At 40.7% G+C, this 17,783-nt stretch overlaps 1 long non-coding RNA gene across 1 annotated transcript in view; it reads right to left on the reverse strand.

Annotated features, from left to right (window-relative positions):
• Positions 1 to 17,783, reverse strand: part of LOC140199733 (uncharacterized) — a 96,332-nt gene that overhangs the window by 29,613 nt on the left and 48,936 nt on the right. The window contains exon 4 of the long non-coding RNA XR_011886478.1: positions 13,627 to 13,769. This is a non-coding gene — a long non-coding RNA (uncharacterized lncRNA). The remainder of the gene's footprint in view (positions 1 to 13,626; positions 13,770 to 17,783) is intronic.

Below are 17,783 nucleotides of genomic sequence, written 5' to 3' on the forward strand. Positions count from 1 at the left end.
AGTAAGGTGGACACTATAGTCAAAGGTATCATATTGCTCATAAGGTGATTGAATGCAAGACCACAGGTGGCTAAAATCTGAAGAAGATGGACTGTCTTGTGTATGTGTGTGGACGGGAAGGAAGAAAGTGGCTTGTTTTGCTGTTGTTTTGTTGCTTGTTGTGTTCAGTTTTGTTGCATTCTGTGTTGTTCTGCCAAGAATTGTGAGCTATGTTAGCGCCAGAATATGTGGCGACACTTACAGGGTGCCCCCAACACACCCTCAGGTATGTTAGTTGTTAACAAAAACGCACATTTCACTGCATATTTCAATATACACATGATAAGTAAACAGATCTTGAATGTGTTAATCTAACATTATATCTGACTTTTCAAGTAGGCATAAAAAGTTCCATGCATTATGGAAATTGCAGAGGAAATTGCCTGGTTGTTCTAGGCTATAGACCATGTTTCTACCACAGGCCAACATCAATTAAACTGTTTGTCTGACCATCACATTAGAGTAATAGAAACATTAAGTCTGTGTTTCTGTCTCTATACTGATAATCTGTGAATGGACAAATGTGTTTTTAAATTAATATTTCCAGCACCAGCAGAACCTTGCTAACAGGTTAACAGGTTCTATTGTGTTTCCTTAGTGAAAATTAGCTGGTATATTGCTAAGTTGCTGTGGTGACTACAAAATTACTTATTGGGTTTTAGGGTGCTTTAGAAGCACTCAGGTCATATAAAGCATGAGAGAAGTAATAATTATTTCTTCCTTCACAGCAAAAATGAATCCCTATTCTAAGCCCTATTAAGATCCCTGAACCCCTATTGAAGGTTTCTGAATACATCATATCATGCAATAAGCTGTAAAGATAATTGCAATGTTGGCCATAATTACTTTCTTTTCAAATCATTTTATTATTATAATCCAAAATTAACACAAATACATCGAAGTAAGCAACACTTACAATGTCTCAAGAAATTAACATTATGTTAAAAATTGAAAAAATTTTGGTGGTAAAAAAAACCCCTACTAAGCAAGAAAATTACGATTAATGAGAGGATATTTGCTGAGAAGCAAAGATGTTTTGCTGCAGTTATATTGGGTATAAGCAAGACAAGCAAGACTATGCTCTGCTTACCTTAAGAAAGTTGTACTTGTTGTGGAGGAAGTGCATAATACTGGTTTCAGGGATGGCAGATTTCTGTATGAGGAGAGATTGAGTAGACTTGGGCTGTGTTCTCTGGAGTTTAGAAGAATAAAGTAACATGGCATTGAAACTTATAGTACCCTGAACAGTAAGAATGTTTCCATTGGCTGCAGAGTTGAAAACTGGTAATCACCACCACTCAGACTATGGGATAAGACATTTAGGACTGAGATGAGGAGAAACTTCTTCTTTATGCAGAATATGATGATTTCCTTTTGGATCTCTTTGTCCCGGAAGGCTTTGCCAATGTTATTATTGACTTTGGTCAAAACGGAGATGGATAATAATGGAATTAAGGGATTAATGACAAGTGTAGGACAATGAAGCTGGATAGAAACCGGTCATGGCCTTAATGACTGGTAGAACAGAAGGGCCAGCTAGCTTATTTTTACTCCTATTTCTTACGTTCACAATAAAAAAAACAAAATTCTCTTGCCTCTTTGACCACATTATTAAACCTGATCATTCTTGATCCAACCAGCTCTTAGCTTCAGCATCTGTAGCTTATTAACCTTATACTTATGGGATGCCCATGGAACCTGGACGCCAACGACAACCCAGATGGCAACCGATTTCCTGAGGCTCCTACCTACAGACCTTTCACATTGCTTAAGTAGCTTGGATAATCAAAGAATAATTGAAATTGATTTAACTAATATTAAAAGTTAACACACACAATATACAAGAAAATACAGAAAAATGAACAAGGAACTTAACTAAATTAGGAGAAAAGACCATTACCAGAACTGTTAGAATCATACCCCATGGAAGCAGGCCCTTCTCACAACTCACCTATGCTGACCATGGTGCCAGTAGACCAGTGCAATTTGCTCACGTTCATTTAGCCCACACCCTTCCTATCCATCTACCTCAAAATGTCTTTTGACTGTTTCTCCACTGATGCTGTCTAACCTGTTGAGTTTCTCACAGTCTTTTTCAATGTGACCAATATATCTTTCTATTGAAGAACTGGAAAGGACATGTCTTTTTGGTGAATGTGTTAGTTCTTAGAAACAGCACATAGGAGCGGAATGGTTAAGTCATGGGCGAACTCCACCATGGCAACCTGGCAAGTTGAACCCAATAACCTATAAACTGAAAAAGAGTTATGATGAAAACTGTGAGATAGTGATAAAAATGCATTTAATTTATTATTTCTTTTATATGATTGACCACTGCTTCATCTACCATTGAATGTGCAAAACAGTCAGTATTTTGAAAAGGTCTACGTTCTCAGGCCAGTAAATGCAGTTTAGCAAATGGCTATCCAGATGTACACTTTAAGTATTAAAATAGAGGGGCATGGAGGGAACAAGGATCCAGTAATAGATGGATCAAACTAAGAGAGAGGCAAAGGGAAAAAACAAGGGAAACAATCACCTAGGATTATGAAAGTCTAGGTTAGTCACTATAGAGATAAAATTAATTCATGTTTACTTAGTAGAAACTTTCAGAGACTTAACATAATCAAAGATTTCAAAGAGTAAAAGCAAAGTGACAAAGAATCAGTCGTTGTTCCTTTCTGTGCGTTGTGGTGCATCGGGTGGCAACTTTGCCATTTCTTTAGCAGTTGTCTGTTTTTTTTTTTATGAGGCTGAGTTGCTAGCTCGACACTCAACCCAGCACAGATAGAAAGCATGCCAGGAGTCAGCCGGATTCGAACCAGGGTACCACTTGCCTTGAAGTCCAGTGCAGATGCCACTACACCACCAGCCAGCAAAGAGTCATAGTGACACCCCTAATTTAAAGTTATCACTAGGTTAGTTTGTTTCTTTCATTGATACAAATAGATTCAGTGGCCACTTTATTGGGAACACCTGTTCATTAATTCAAATAACTAATTAACCAATCACGTGGCAGCAACTCAATGCATAAAAGCATGCAGACATGGTCAAGAGGTTCTGTTGTTGTTCGGACCAAACATCAGAACGGTGAATAAACGTGATCTAAGTGACTTTGAACGTGGAATGTTTGTCGGTGCTAGACGAGGTGGTCAGAATAGATCAGAAAATGTTGCTGTCCTGTGAACTTCACACATAACAGACTCCAGAGCTTACAGAAAATGGTGTGAAAAACAAAAAAAAAAAAATCCAGTATCTGGCAGTTTTGTGGAGAAAACAGCTTGTTAATGAGAAAGGTGGGAAGAGAATGGACAGACTGGTTCAAACTGACAGGAAGGCGACTATAACCAGGCGTTACAACAGTGGTGTGCAGAAGGGCATTTCTGAATGCACAACACATCGAACCAACAGCAGCAGAGGCCCACAGACTTACACTCAGTAGCCACTTCGTTAGGTCCAGAAGGTACCTAATAAAGTGGCCACTGAGTGTATGTTTGAATCAATCTAGCAGTAGTTGCACCAAAAGCTGCTAAAACCTAAACCATCAATAACTCTTGGTTGTTTTACCACTGCTTTACTTAATGATTGCTACCGTCAAAAATATCTTGGCTAACATCAGCTTTTCTTTTATTTCTTCGCAAGAGGTGAAAGTCTGTGCTTTAGTAAATCCTCTTTCTTTATTTACCACACCAGAAAATGACTTTTAGGGAAAATGTTGTTTTTCAACCCTTTTCCTAAGCTCTCCTGAGGCAGCTGCCTGCTGCATATTATGTATGCACAATATCATACACTTGACAGGTATAATTGCTGTGTTTGTATAACGTGGGAGCTAAGTTAGACTCCCAAATGAATTATGAAAGACAGTTTGTCTTCATTCAGACTGTGGTTTGTGTGCACTACATGACCTTCTGAAGTGGTTACACGCACAACAACAGCCTCAAATGTAGTGGGTGTTCTAGGTGAAACTGCTACCTGATGCTTAACCACAAATGCTTGCATAAATGAAGACTACTCTGCATTGCTCAACCAGCTCTATTTCAAATAGCTCCTGACCACTTGTTTCTGCTCTGAAAGATAAGGAGGAAGGTAACAAAGGGAGCTTCTGTTTAAAGCGTGTTTGTTACCTACATAAGAGTTTTCATTTTCAACTGGGGCAAATGTGCAGAGCAGTGAAATAAGTTTATAAGAGAACGAGAGATCTCCATGATGATCTCCAAGATCTCCACCAATATATCACCCTTTTGCTTGCTTAGGCCTTGACCTTAGATTGGGTCCTACCTCATGGAATTATTGGAAGAATGGATTTCAGGTTTAATCCACTGGCCACAGCCATGGTGCATGTGAGACTATGAATAGATTGATGTGCCAGAGAAGGGTCATCCCCTTCCTTCTGGCTCTTCAAGAAAAGTTTTATAAATATAATAACTGTTCCTGAACCTGGTGGTTTGAATCCTAAGGCTTCTGTATCCTCCTCCTGATGGCAGCAGTGAGAAGAGAGCATGACCTGGGTGGTTGGGGTCCCGGATGATGGATGCTGCTTTCCTGCAACAATGCTTCATATAGATTTGCTCAATGGTGGGGAGGGCTTTGCCCGTGATGGTAGTGATGGTTGTGATTTACTATCACTGCCAAATTACATAGAAATTATCACAGAAACCAAAATTGGATGCATCTTCCTAATATTACTTCTAATGGATATAAAAAAAATTACTCAAGAAAATTCTGGAACAGAAACAAAACAAAAAAAAATATTTCATTACAAAATATTATCATCTTACATATAGCAGAATACTGTGGAGAGGTGATCTCTACTAATGTAGCCACTAGTATTCCCAAGGACAAGAGTTCTAACCTTTCTCTGTCTGCTTGCTGCAATTGATTTTCATATAATTTAGGCAAACAATTAGTTGTAATAAAACCACTTCCAATATTTTCCATACTTCCTATTGCACAGTCTGTTAATGCCGAAAGCTTAAGAAATTGATAAAATGCCCAGGGCAATGAGGCTCAGCGATGAAGTAACTGTGCCCTGTGAAACACTAGTAGTTAATTTGTCACCATAGAAATCAGTCTCCAACAGGGTTCTTTTCCTTTTTGATTTATTTGATGATGTAAGAAATATGTAGCGTTTTTAATTTTTTTTTTCTAGTATGTAATGCCTATAGTAGTTTTGTGGGGTCTACATCAGTTCCTAAGCAGTAACTGCATTGAATAGGCAGCATAGAAACAGGTTCTTTAGCCCAAATCTCCAGCATGCCCTTTTCTCACTGTTACCATCAGGTAGGAGGTACAGAAGCCTGAAGGCACACACTCAGCGATTCAGGAACAGCTTCTTCCCCTCTGCCATCTGATTCCTAAATGGACTTTGAAGCTTTGAACATACCTCACTTTTTTTTTAATGTGCAGTATTTCTGTTTTTGCACATTTTTTAATAATCTATTCATAGAAACATAGAAAATCTACAGCACAATACAGGCCCTTCAGCCCACAAAGCTGTGCCAAACATGTCCTACCTTAGAACTACCTAGGCTTCACCCATAGCCCTCTATTTTATGAAGCTCCATGTAGTTTTAAGCAATTTGATAGTATAATTAAGGCTTTTATTGAATTCTGGGACAGGACCAGAGCGCATGTACTAAGTCCCCTTTATCCGCCTCATGACGCCAGCATTCAGGGGTATTTTTCAATATATGTAATTGATTTACTTGTTTATTTATTATTATGTTTTGTTTTATTTGTTATTATTATTTTTTCCTCTCTGCTAGATTATGTATTGCATTAACCATATAACAATTACAGCACAGAAGCAGGCCATCTCAGCCCTTCTAGTCCGTGCCGAATGCTACCCTCACCTAGTCCCACTGACCTGCACTCAGCCCATAACCCCCCAGTCCTTTCCTGTCCATATACCTATCCAATTTAACTTTAAATGACAATATCGAGCCTGCCTCAATCACTTCTGCTGGAAGCTCTTTCCACACAGCCACCACACCCTGAGTAAAGAAATTCCCCCTCGTGTTACCCCTAAACTTTTGCCCCTAACTCTCAACTCTCCTCTTGTTTGAATCTCCCCCACTCTCAATGGAAAAAGCCTATCCATGTCAACTGTATCTATCCCCCTCATAATTTTAAATACCTCTATCGAGTCCTCTCTCAACCTTCTACGCTCCAAAGAATAAAGACCCAACTTGTTCAACCTTTCTCTGTAACTTAGGTGCTGAAATCCAGGTAACATTCTAGTAATTCTTCTCTGTACTCTCTCTATTTTGTTGACATCTTTCCTATAATTCAGTGACCAGAACTGCACACAATACTCCAAATCTGGCCTTGTACAATTTCAGCATTACATCCCAACTCCTATATTCAATGCTCTGATTTATAAAGGCCAGCATACCAAAAGCTTTCTTCACCACTCTATCCACATGAGATTCCACCTTCAGGGAACTATGCACTATTATTCCTAGATCCCTCTGTTCTACAGCATTCTTCAATGCCCTACCATTTACCATCTATGTCCTATTTTGATTAGTCCTACCAAAATGTAGCACCTCACACTTATCAGCATTAAACTCCTTTGAACTGCTGCTGTTAGGGAAGCAGCACCAACTGATGCAGCTCTATGATAGGGACCTATCAGTATTTATGCTCCTCAATTATTCTACCACAGTTGACCACTGAATGGAAATTTCTGCATTACTTCCCATCCCAGGGATGCATATCCCAGATAATCCATAATCGGGACATCCTACATGCAAAGCAGGTTAAAATGGATAAACCCAGTCTAAGTGCTACATATTGCCAGAGTCACAACACCAATGGTATTACCACTGGTTGTTCAGCTACTACTCAGCTATTCCATAGTCCTGTCTGCAGTAGCATTCATTGTTCTGTTAAACGCAAAATTCACATCAAATTCCAGCGAAGGTCTCAGACTTTAAATCCCCAAAGAAACTTCAAAACACTTTCCTTTGAAGGGTGAAATTAATTCCTGACCTTAAACTTTCATTTGTGGTATTTTTCACTATTTTAAGGAAAATCATTTCACAATAGCTTGGTCTATTTGAAATAAATGCAGAAAGTGTTGGATTTACCCAGAATCCATAACTTTGAGCTTCGGTGAGACAATTGGAGAGAGAAAAATAAAGCAAGGAAACGGAGAATGCTAGCTGCCACAGCCTGGAATTTTGATTTAAGAAGCTCACCACTCTACTTAGTGCTGAGGCACACAGCTCTCTCACACCTAGCTTCAGCATATCTATAAATCAAAGGACACATCGCTCCAGGATCTGTTTGCTAGCTTGACCTTAGTCACAATTAAAACCAAGTCCATTGTAGTCACACAGCAAACTGGTTAGAAAACCTCTGACAATTGGCCCAACTTTCTTGTTGCCCTAAGCTCAATTTATCCAATTCACAGCAAATTAAGGATGGCTAAAAATGAAATTAAAAAATTTAAGTATTAAGCTTTTATTTTAAACAATTTACTAAAATGCAAAAATACTCTTAAAATTAATAACCTCATTACATTGACTGCATCATTTTATAAGGTGCATATTATTCTTTTATTCTGGTTCTCTTAAATATCCGTACAAATAAATGGATTATAGATTAATTTTTAACCTGATTCCACAGTTTAAGTTGCTGGGGAATCCATCAGAGTTAAGCTTGGCTTTTGGACTCAGTGTGGAGCCCATAGATAATACATGGTCATAGATTCATCACGTCCAATCTTTCAGCAAGGATGAGAGTTTCATGTTCTCTCTGTATTGAAATACACAGCTACTTCTTTCAGCCATTTGGTTCTTGAACCAACCTGCACAACTGTGATCACTGCCCCAGTATAGCAACACTGTGACTACTTTGATTACTTTGCACCACAATGGACTTTGTTTTAATTGTGTGCTTTCTTGCAAAAACTTGTTCACGTTTTACAAGAAAAGCTAATTTCTGCTTTTCTTGTAATTGTCACTTACCTGACGCTTGTCTGTGCTGCTGCTGCAAGTAAGATTTTCTTTGCACCTGTGCATACACGTACATGTGCATATGACAATAAACTTGACTTTTACTTCCACTTTGCATTTACATGTGTCAAACTTTTCAAGTTTTTGGCATTTATGCACCTCTGACCTGGATTTACTGGCAAAGCTCCATAATTTCTGGATCACTTATTGAAAAGATTGAGCAAGGCCGCAAAATTAGTAAATATGTGTGTTAATATTAACAAAGAAAGTTTTACATTATTTAAACATACACCTAGCTCTCTATTACTGAATGCTGAATGGGTTAAATGCATGCAACACACATCAAAGTTGCTGGCGAACACAGCAGGCCAGGCAGCATCTCTAGGAAGAGGTACAGTCGACGTTTCGGACGTTTGGGCCTGACGAAGGGTCTCGGCCTGAAACGTCGACTGTACCTCTTCCTAGAGATGCTGCCTGGCCTGCTGCGTTCACCAGCAACTTTGATGTGTGTTGCTTGAATTTCCAGCATCTGCAGAATTCCTCGTGTTTGGGTTAAATGCATATTCAATTGGTCTATGAAGTCACTGGATTTAATCACAATTTGGTTATGCACTGCTTGTAGATTACCAACCTACTTCACTTCTAGAAATAGTGAGAACATTTTCTTTCCATTCTAGTTGGCAGGACCCCTTGTGATCAATGATGATTTGCTTCCACTCTTCGGTTCTGTGGGATCTGAGCAGACTGATGAGGCTAACATGGGTCCTGCAGATTGTGTGACTGGTGGAACAAGTGGTGGACAGTTTGTGAGGTGATATGTTGCTTCCCCCATGTGCCTTAGGCTTCAGTATGTTCCTGATAAACAAACAGGAGGTTCTGAATACCATCTCAAAAGTTATTTTCTTGTTCAAGCAATTATGTTCCAAGAATTTTAATGTGTGCGGATTTATTCTTGTCAGTGGGGATTTTATACCTTTTCAAGAAGACTTTGAATACTGACTTGAATCATTTCCTTTGTCCTTTTGATATTCTCTTAGCACAAGGAAGCTTGCAAAACTGTGTCAGGCGTGTGTGTGGTGCAACTTGCCCATCGCTCCTGACTAGTTAGAGTCTTGGTGCTAGAGATATTGGTCTAGAGAGGGTGCTGACATTGGCTCATATGCAGTGGATTTGGAGGGTTTTACAGAGACAGAACTGCTAGAATCTCTCCAATGGTTAGTTGGTCTTCTAATGGTGGTCCTTGTATCAGAAGCGTAGAGGAAAACAAGAAGAAATCAGTGAGGATTTTAGCTCAGTCTGAGCCCTTGACCCCCAACCCCCCAGACACTTTATTCTTTGGGCAGTCCAAAATTATGCTGATGCATTGAAAACAACGACAAACTTCATTATTTGTTTAATGGTGGCTCAGTGAAGATGAACTCCCTGTGCTTCATGTTGAGTTTCAATTAAACCAAAGTGCCAGAAGTCTAAAATAAAAGCATAACATGCCAGGAAATTTCAACAGGCTAGGTCATGTCTGTGAGAAAAGATCTGACCAAGGGTCTCTGACTTTAAATTTTAACAGTTTCTCTCCCTATAGTGCTTTCAAATATTGTAATATTTTAAGATTTACTGCTTGTTTATAGAAACCGATCGTCGATCTCACACATGGAACATGGGCTTACTGACTACTGGCTGAGGGAATTAAAGGCCATCAGTATACTGTGGGTTGATTGAATGGCTGAATGAACAACCTATTAAAAGAAGTGAACTCCAACTCTCATCCCATAAAACCAAAGCAACTCTAATCCCATATCCAGGGCATGCCTCCAGAGCTCAATTAAAGTATTGGGTTATGTAATTTGTGAAAATCACAACCATCAGCTTTGAATTGGAGTTCACTTTAAGAGGCTGATCGGGCATGATGACGTATTATGTGAAGTTCTGTTACCGTGCTCTTTGTGTTCAGTGTTCAGAGTACAATAAGTCAGTTTATATGGTTTTCCTTAAACATAAAACACCTCGTTATTTTATTTGCAAACACCTACAAAAGTAATGCTGGTCTGAAGTAACTTCATTTCTTTGTGTCATTTCATCAGCTGTTTTGTGTGATTATATAAAATTTAGCGCCATCTGTTATGCTGTTGTGTTGAATGATAGATATTGATTTACATGACAGACTCTGTCAAAAGTTATTTTAGAGTTAAGTTTACTTTACAGTTTAGGATACTCATACAAAGTAACAAACCAATAAACTGAAGTTTGTCAAAGAAACATTTCTGCTAGCTATAAAATGTTTAATTACAGCTAGTAATATAACATACAACTAGCTGAAATGCTGCTTGCCTTTTATCTCTTTCACTCCCTAGCTAATCTATAGCAGACATCATTCAATCTGTACTTACTTTAATTCTTATCAGTGCTCAAAAGAAATCGACCAGGTAATCCACTTCAAGGTAGTACTATGAGAAAATGAAATTTTGGAGGCTTGTTATTTTAACAGGGCAGAAGTAGAAAATTGCAGTACATTCCTTTTGAATGTTCTGATTATATCACACTATTGGGACAAAAATTAAAAGGGGCCAACACCACATCAGCTGATTGATATATAGGGATCTCCTTGTTGACACCGACTCTCATTTCCTTTCTCTCTGTTAAGTTAAGCAAAGAGGTGAACCTGCTTATACTCATCTCATTTCAGATATGTTATACATAAATATTTGAGTTGGGCAAATCAACAAACACTTACATCTTTGCCAACTCTTAGATCTCTTGTGTTACTAGGCCTGCTGTATTTGGCACTCTGAGGCTCACTGGTCCAACCACTGGCAAGGGCTGGTCAACTGTAGGATGCTCTCAACCAAGCCTTCTAATCGATATATTGTGGCTGTTGCTACACTAAAGTATGCTATAAATATTTTCATGAAGTGCGAGTGGGAAGCCAGCCAATTCTACAGTAATAATTTATCATCCCATTTTTATGGAACCTCAGACATTAGATGATTAAAAACATATAGAACATCTACTGTATTCACAAGACATAAAACAATCATTAAGTGCGTACTTCTAAGCGGCTGTTGGCAAATTGGCAGCCTACGTAAATCAAAGTTGAACTTTTCCAGCTATGATAGATATAACAAAATGTCAAACGGCCTACAGATGCTTACACACTAGTCATAGAGTTTAACTACAAGAGGCCACACTGCCAATGACCTTGCATTGATGGGGCCTCTGATATCATCACACAGATGAAGTGTGAAACAGGAAGCAGACCTTCCACATGGAAGTGAGCAATGAGCTTTTACAGTAAATGTCAAATCCTTGCAAGAGTCACAGTAAATCATTGTAACCCATGCCAAAATTATGCCTGCTTTTATTTCTCTTCAATCTTTACTGGTGGCATTCTCTGAAATTTTCTATTCCCCCATATTCCTCCTTCTACTCACCACTTCAAAGTTCAAAGTTCGAAGTAAATTTATTATCAAAGTAGTTATATGTCACCATATACAACCCTGAGATTCAATTTCTTGTGGGCATAAATCTAAGAAAAACCATAGAATCAATGAAAGACTGTACGCAACATGATGAGCAAATATCCAATGTCCAAAAGACAACAAACTGCAAATGCAAAAGAAAATAATAATAAATAAGCAATAAATATCAAACACATGTGATGAAGAGCCCTAGAAAGTGAGTCTATAGGTTGCGGGAATAGTTCAGTGATAGGGCTAATGAAGTTGAGTGAAGTTATGCCCCCTGGTTCAAGAGACTGATGGTTGAGGGGTAATAAATGTTCCTCAACCCGGTGGTGTGGGTCCTGAGGCTCCTGTTTCCTCTTCTTGAAGGTAACAGTGAGAAGAGGGCAATGGTGGGGTCCTTGATAATGGATGCTGCTTTCTTGCAACAGCACTTTGTGTATATGTGCTTAGTGGTTGGGAGGACTTTACACATGATGGACCTGGCCGTATCCATTACCAACTGTAGTATTTTCTATTCAAGGGCATTTGTATTTCCATTTCAGGCCATGAGGCAACCAGTGAATATAATCTCCACCACATATCTCTGGAATTCTGACAAAGTTTTAGATATCATGCCAAATCTTCGCAAACACCTAAGGAAGTAGAGATGCTGCTGGGCTTTTTTTGAAATTGAAATTACGTGCTGGACCCAGGGCAGATCCTCTGAAATGATACCACTCAGGAATTTAAAATTGCTGACCCTCTCCACTTCTGTTCTCTCGATAACGGCTGGCTCATGGACCTTCGGTTTCCTCCTCCTGAAGTCAAAAATCAGTGGCTTGGTCTTGCTGACGTTGAATGAGAGATTACTGTTGTGGCACCTCTCAGCCAAAATTTCAATAGCTGCATGCACCATGCTGCCATGGTTCAACAGCGCCACCTTGTCTTCGCCCTATAACAGCCAGTGCTTAATCATCTGGCACGATACCCCAGATAGTGACTTCCATTACTTCCTTCACCCTGTGTGGAAGGAATTTAACTCTAAGTGATGCTCCCCTACTGTAGTTCAAGTTAATCTTGGAGCGAGCCACCAGGATTAGTCAAGATCACTACAGACCAATGACAGCAGACTGCAAAAGTGGCTAGGCAGGCCAATATCTTGCAGGAATTATTCACTGGCTTGAATTTGATTTGTAAGGGGCAATTGTCATGCGATCTGACACACTTACCAATACCAACCTTCAGAATTCTGAGGATAAATAATGATGAAGATGAAGAGCGGTAACAAACCAGACACGTTTTAGGAACCACTTAGTGTAGTGGTTAGCATAAAGCTTTACAGTGTCAGTGATCGGCAACCAGAGTTCAAATCTGCTGGTGTCTGTAAAGAGTTTCTATGTTCTCCTCTGACCATGTGGGATTCCTCTGAGTGCTGTATTTTCCTCCCACATTGTTGGATTAGTAAGGGATAGTAAGTGGTGGTGCCAGAAGCGTGGTGACATTTGTGGGCTGCCTCCAGTACACATTCAGACTACGTTGGTTGTTGATGCAAAAAAGCACATTGCACTCTACTTCAATGTACACGTGACAAATAAAGCTAAGCTCCCTAAGGTTATAAGTCGGACGCTATTGCAAAGCAAAGTTCTATGAGGAATAGCTGACTGAAGCTATCACTTTGAAAACATGATTAAAGAGGTAATTATGCAAACACAGAGGGCAAATATACAAAACTGGTTTACAGCCGCTCCCATTCAGAGTGACTATGAGGAACTGAGGAGTGTACTCCCAAGGATTTCTATGGATGATATGATTGGGAACATGAGATCAGATGCCTGATGTGTGTTCCCATTGAGCATGGGAAAGTAAAATGACACTCATTGTGTCAGCTTATGGAATTCCTCACCACCCCAATACTTTGGTTCCTCTGGCAATCTAATCAGCCTTCACTTTGCCAGAAACTAGTTATTTTTTGACAGGAATACCTTCCTCAACCTTGGCAACATTCCGTATGTTACAGTTCCTCAGTTTGAAGCAATTCTTCTTGACAAGCGGAAAAGCAAACCAGGATCGAGGTCCTCAGGCCAGATGAATATCATATATTAAATTACAAAGTGTTTGAGGTTAAGCAATGTCCTGGAACATACTGTTGGTACCCATTAATTGATATCTCTGGGAAGTGAATTACTTACGGTCGTAGTGCCAAACTTCCAAGACCTTCATGAAATTTGACCTGTTTAGTCCATAAGCTGGAAGCCATTTCTGATCAGCTTCATTCAGAAACATGGAAGCTGAGCTTCCATAGGTGCTATCCCGAATGTCCTCTGTAAAACATCTGTGGAGAATCCAGAGAAATCACATTAATAGTAATTATGCTATTGCCTTCCGTGAACCTTTCCCAAAGTTCCAGCTAATTTTTGAGAAAATAATGACAGAAATTCCAACTGTTGTCCGTACAAAACAGTTCTAATGCAGTCTTTCAGGCACAGAGTCAATTACCCTGTGCAAGAGTTCCAGGATAAACAATCCATTGTAAAATTCTTGTCATTGTTTTTCAAGATCACCAATTGGTTCACCCCTTCTCTAAGCCATAAACAGTTCCAGACCAATTGCATGAATCATCTAACAGAGTCATCGAACAGCGAAGCACGCTCTCCAACCCATCAAGTCTGTAGTGACTATCAAACACCCATTTACATTTCTAGTTGACCCTATTTTTAGCATGGCATTAGTTAGTGCTCTATCAATTCTGTTCTCTTGAGGTCTCTCAATCTGTATGGGTGAAAATAAATTGTTGTCAGTTACTTCCCATGTAACTGCACCATGTAACTTTGGGGTGGTGGCATGGTAGCATAGTGGTTAGCACAACACAGTGCAGGCATCCCGGGTTCCCGCTGCTGCCCATGACCACGTAGGTTTCCTCCCACAGTCCAAAGACACACTGATTGGTAGGTTAATTGGTTGTTGCAAATTGTCCTGTGATTGGGCTAGGATTAAGTCAAGATTGCTGGGCGCGCAGCTCAAAGGGTTGGAAGAGCCTATTCCAGACTGTATCGCAATAAATAAATGTATTACCTGGTAACATCTAACGCCATCTCAGTGAAGTTAAGCAACACGATGGTATAGCTAGTAAAGCTGCTGCCTCAGAGCTTCAGAGAGCTGGGCTCAATCCTGAACTCCAGTAGGCAATACAAGTCATCAAAGAACCCCACCAACAGGGCCACGCCATTTCTTTCCAGCGGCCATCGTGCAGGAAGTACAAAACCCTAAAGTCCCATACCACTAGGTTCAAGAATAACTATTTCTCTTCAATCATTTTGTTCTTGAACCAAACGGCACAGTCCTAATCACTATCTGAGTGCAGCAACACTTTGACCACCTTGCACTACAGAAGGCTTTTTTTGTTCTGTTTGCTGTCTTTCTTGTGTACACTTTGTGGCTGATTTGTGTTTTTCATGTGAATATTCTTTATCAGATGCGATGTGCCTGTGATTCAGCTTTTCAGTGTAACATGTACTTGTGCATATGATACTAAACTCAAGCATGGCAAAGAACTCAACTTTAACTTTGAGAAAAGTATTTTTAACGTCATCAAATATAGCTATGGTGTTTTCTTGAACACGGCCTGGAATGCAAAGAAAAACGGTAGCTGCAGGTCTTAGACAACAAGACATTGGAGGAGAATTAGGCCATTTACACATCGAGTCTGCTCCACCATTCCATCATGGCTAATCCATTTCCCTCTTGACCCCATTTCCTTGTCTTTACCCTGTAACCTCTCACACCCTGAACAATCAAGAACCTATTAACCTCTACCTTAAATATACCCAATGACCTAGACTCCACAGCCACCAGTGGCAATGACTTCAACAGATCCAGCATCCTCTGACTGAAGAAATTCCTCCTCATCTCCATTCTAAATGGACGTCCCTCTATTCTGAGAGTGCCCTAGAGTCCCTCACTATAGGAAACATCCTCTCCAGATCCATTCTATCCAGAACTTTTAACATTCCATAAGACCATGCGATATAGGAGCAGAATTAGGCCATTTGGCCCATCGAGTCTGCTCTAACTTTTCATCATGGCTGATCCAATTATCCTCTCAGTGCCAATTTCCTGCCTTCTCTCTGTATCCCTTCATGCCCTGACCAATCAAGAATCTATCATCTCCTACTTAAATATGCATAAAGACCTGGCCTGCACAGCTGCATATGGAAAAAAATTCCACAGATTCGCTACTCTCTGGCTAAAGAAGTTCCTCCTCATCTCCGTTCTAAAAGCATGCCCCTCTTTTCTGAAGCTGCATCCTCTAGTCTTTGACATGTTCTCAACATCTACTCTATCAAGGACTTTCAGCATTCAACGCACACAAAATGCTGGAGGAACTCAGCAGGCCAGGCAGCATCTATGGAAAAGAGTACAGTCGACATTTCGGGCTTAGGAATGATGAAGGGTTTCAGCCCAAACGCCGACTGCCCCCTTTTCCATAGATGCTGCCTAGTCTGCTGAGTTCCTCCAGCATTTTGTGTGTGCTGCTTGGATTTCCAGCATCTGCAAATTTTCTCTTGTTTGTGATAGGCCTTTCACCATTCAATAGCTTTCAATGAGGTCACCCCTTATTCTTTGGAATTCCGTTGAATACATGCCCAGAGCTATCAGACACTCTACATATGACAAGCCATTCAATCCTGGAATCATTTTTGTGAACCTTCTGTAAACTCTCTCCCGTTTCAGCACATTCTTTCCAAAATAAGGGGCCCAAAACTGCTCACAATACTTCAAGTGGGGCCTCACCAGTGCTTTATAAAGTCTCAACATTACATCTTTGCTTTTATATTCCAGTCCTCTTGAAATGAATGCTATCATCACATTTGCATTCATCACCACTGACTCAGCCTGCACATTAACCTTTAGGGAAACCTGCTCAAGGACTCCCAAGACCTTTGCAACTCAGCTTTTTGTATTAGAAGATAGTCAACCCTTTAACTTATTCTACCGAAGTGCATTACCAAACAATTCCTGACACTGTATTCCATCTGCTATTTCTTTCCCCATTCTCCTAATCTGTCTAAGTCCTTCTGCAGCCTACTTCCTCAAACTACTTGTCCCTTCTACCTTCATATCATCTGCAAACTTTGCAACAAAGTGTCACAATGTGGTGTTGGTAACAGACCCAAATGCAAGACACAGACACTGAAGTACAAAGAACAGGACTTGACTAGAGTAGGGACGTGACAGAATTCAGGCAAGGAGCAGGGACAAAAATGCAGAGTGGGGCTAGGGAAAGCAGGACCAGGACTAAAAACTATGGACTAGGAGACAAGGCTTGGACTCCCAGCCCGAGACTGGACAAGGACCCAGAACCTGGGTCTTGCCTCGAGCTCTGACCCCAGAACCAGGCAAGGACATGACATAGCTCGAGGCTGGGGTCTTGGGTCTTGAGCTTGGCTTGGGATCCACGAGGCTTGGGGGTCTTGGGTCTTGAGCTTGGCTTGGGATCCTCGAGGCTTGAGTTCTTGGAGTTTGGCTTGACATCCTCGAGGCTTGGTGTTTTGGGTCTTGAGCTTGGCTTTTGATCCTCGAGGCTTGGGTTCTTGGAGCTTGGCTTGGGATCATCGAGGCTTGGGTTCTTGGAGCTCAGAGACAGACTGGGAACTAAACATCAACATAGAGCCAGGACTTATCCTTCAACAAGCCGGGACTCATCTTTAACACAACACTAACATGAGACAGGACAGAAAATAGACATAGAGCCAGGACTTATCCTAAGGCAAGCCAGGACTCAACTTCTCCACACCAAGGTGGGACAGGTCCATCTGTTGGGTAACAGCAGGACAACCAGACTTACCCAACAGAGGCAAAGACAAGACAAGACATGTCCCCACACAGGGTAACAGCAAGACAGCCTGACTTACCCCACGGAAACGAGGACAAGACAAGACAAGATATGACCCCCCGCAGGGCAACAGCAGGACAGCCTGACTTATCCCACAGAGGCAAGGACAAGAAGAGACAAACACCAAAGAACAACAGACAGCTCCATTTCTGCTCTGGGGTAGCTCCAAGTCTCAGTTCAGCCAGCAACCTCAGCTGGCTACAGAAACAGCCAGATCCCTACCTAGCTCGGAGTGGCTGGCAGCCACACAGCTGGCCCAGGAAACTGCTGAATACATACCACAAAGACTACTACAAGTGGCAACAAGGCTCCATGAAGCAGTCGTCCTCCAACCAGGCCTAGAGATCACAAATGGTTTCATCAGCAGGTTGCTCGAAGGGGGACTGACAAGACAAACCAGCAGCCCACACTCAACCTCAAGGCTACTTATATTGCAAGCCCAAAGATGGGAAT

This window comes from Mobula birostris, chromosome 6, assembly GCF_030028105.1.
Source record: "Mobula birostris isolate sMobBir1 chromosome 6, sMobBir1.hap1, whole genome shotgun sequence".
In the NCBI taxonomy this organism is placed as follows: Eukaryota; Metazoa; Chordata; class Chondrichthyes; order Myliobatiformes; family Myliobatidae; genus Mobula; species Mobula birostris.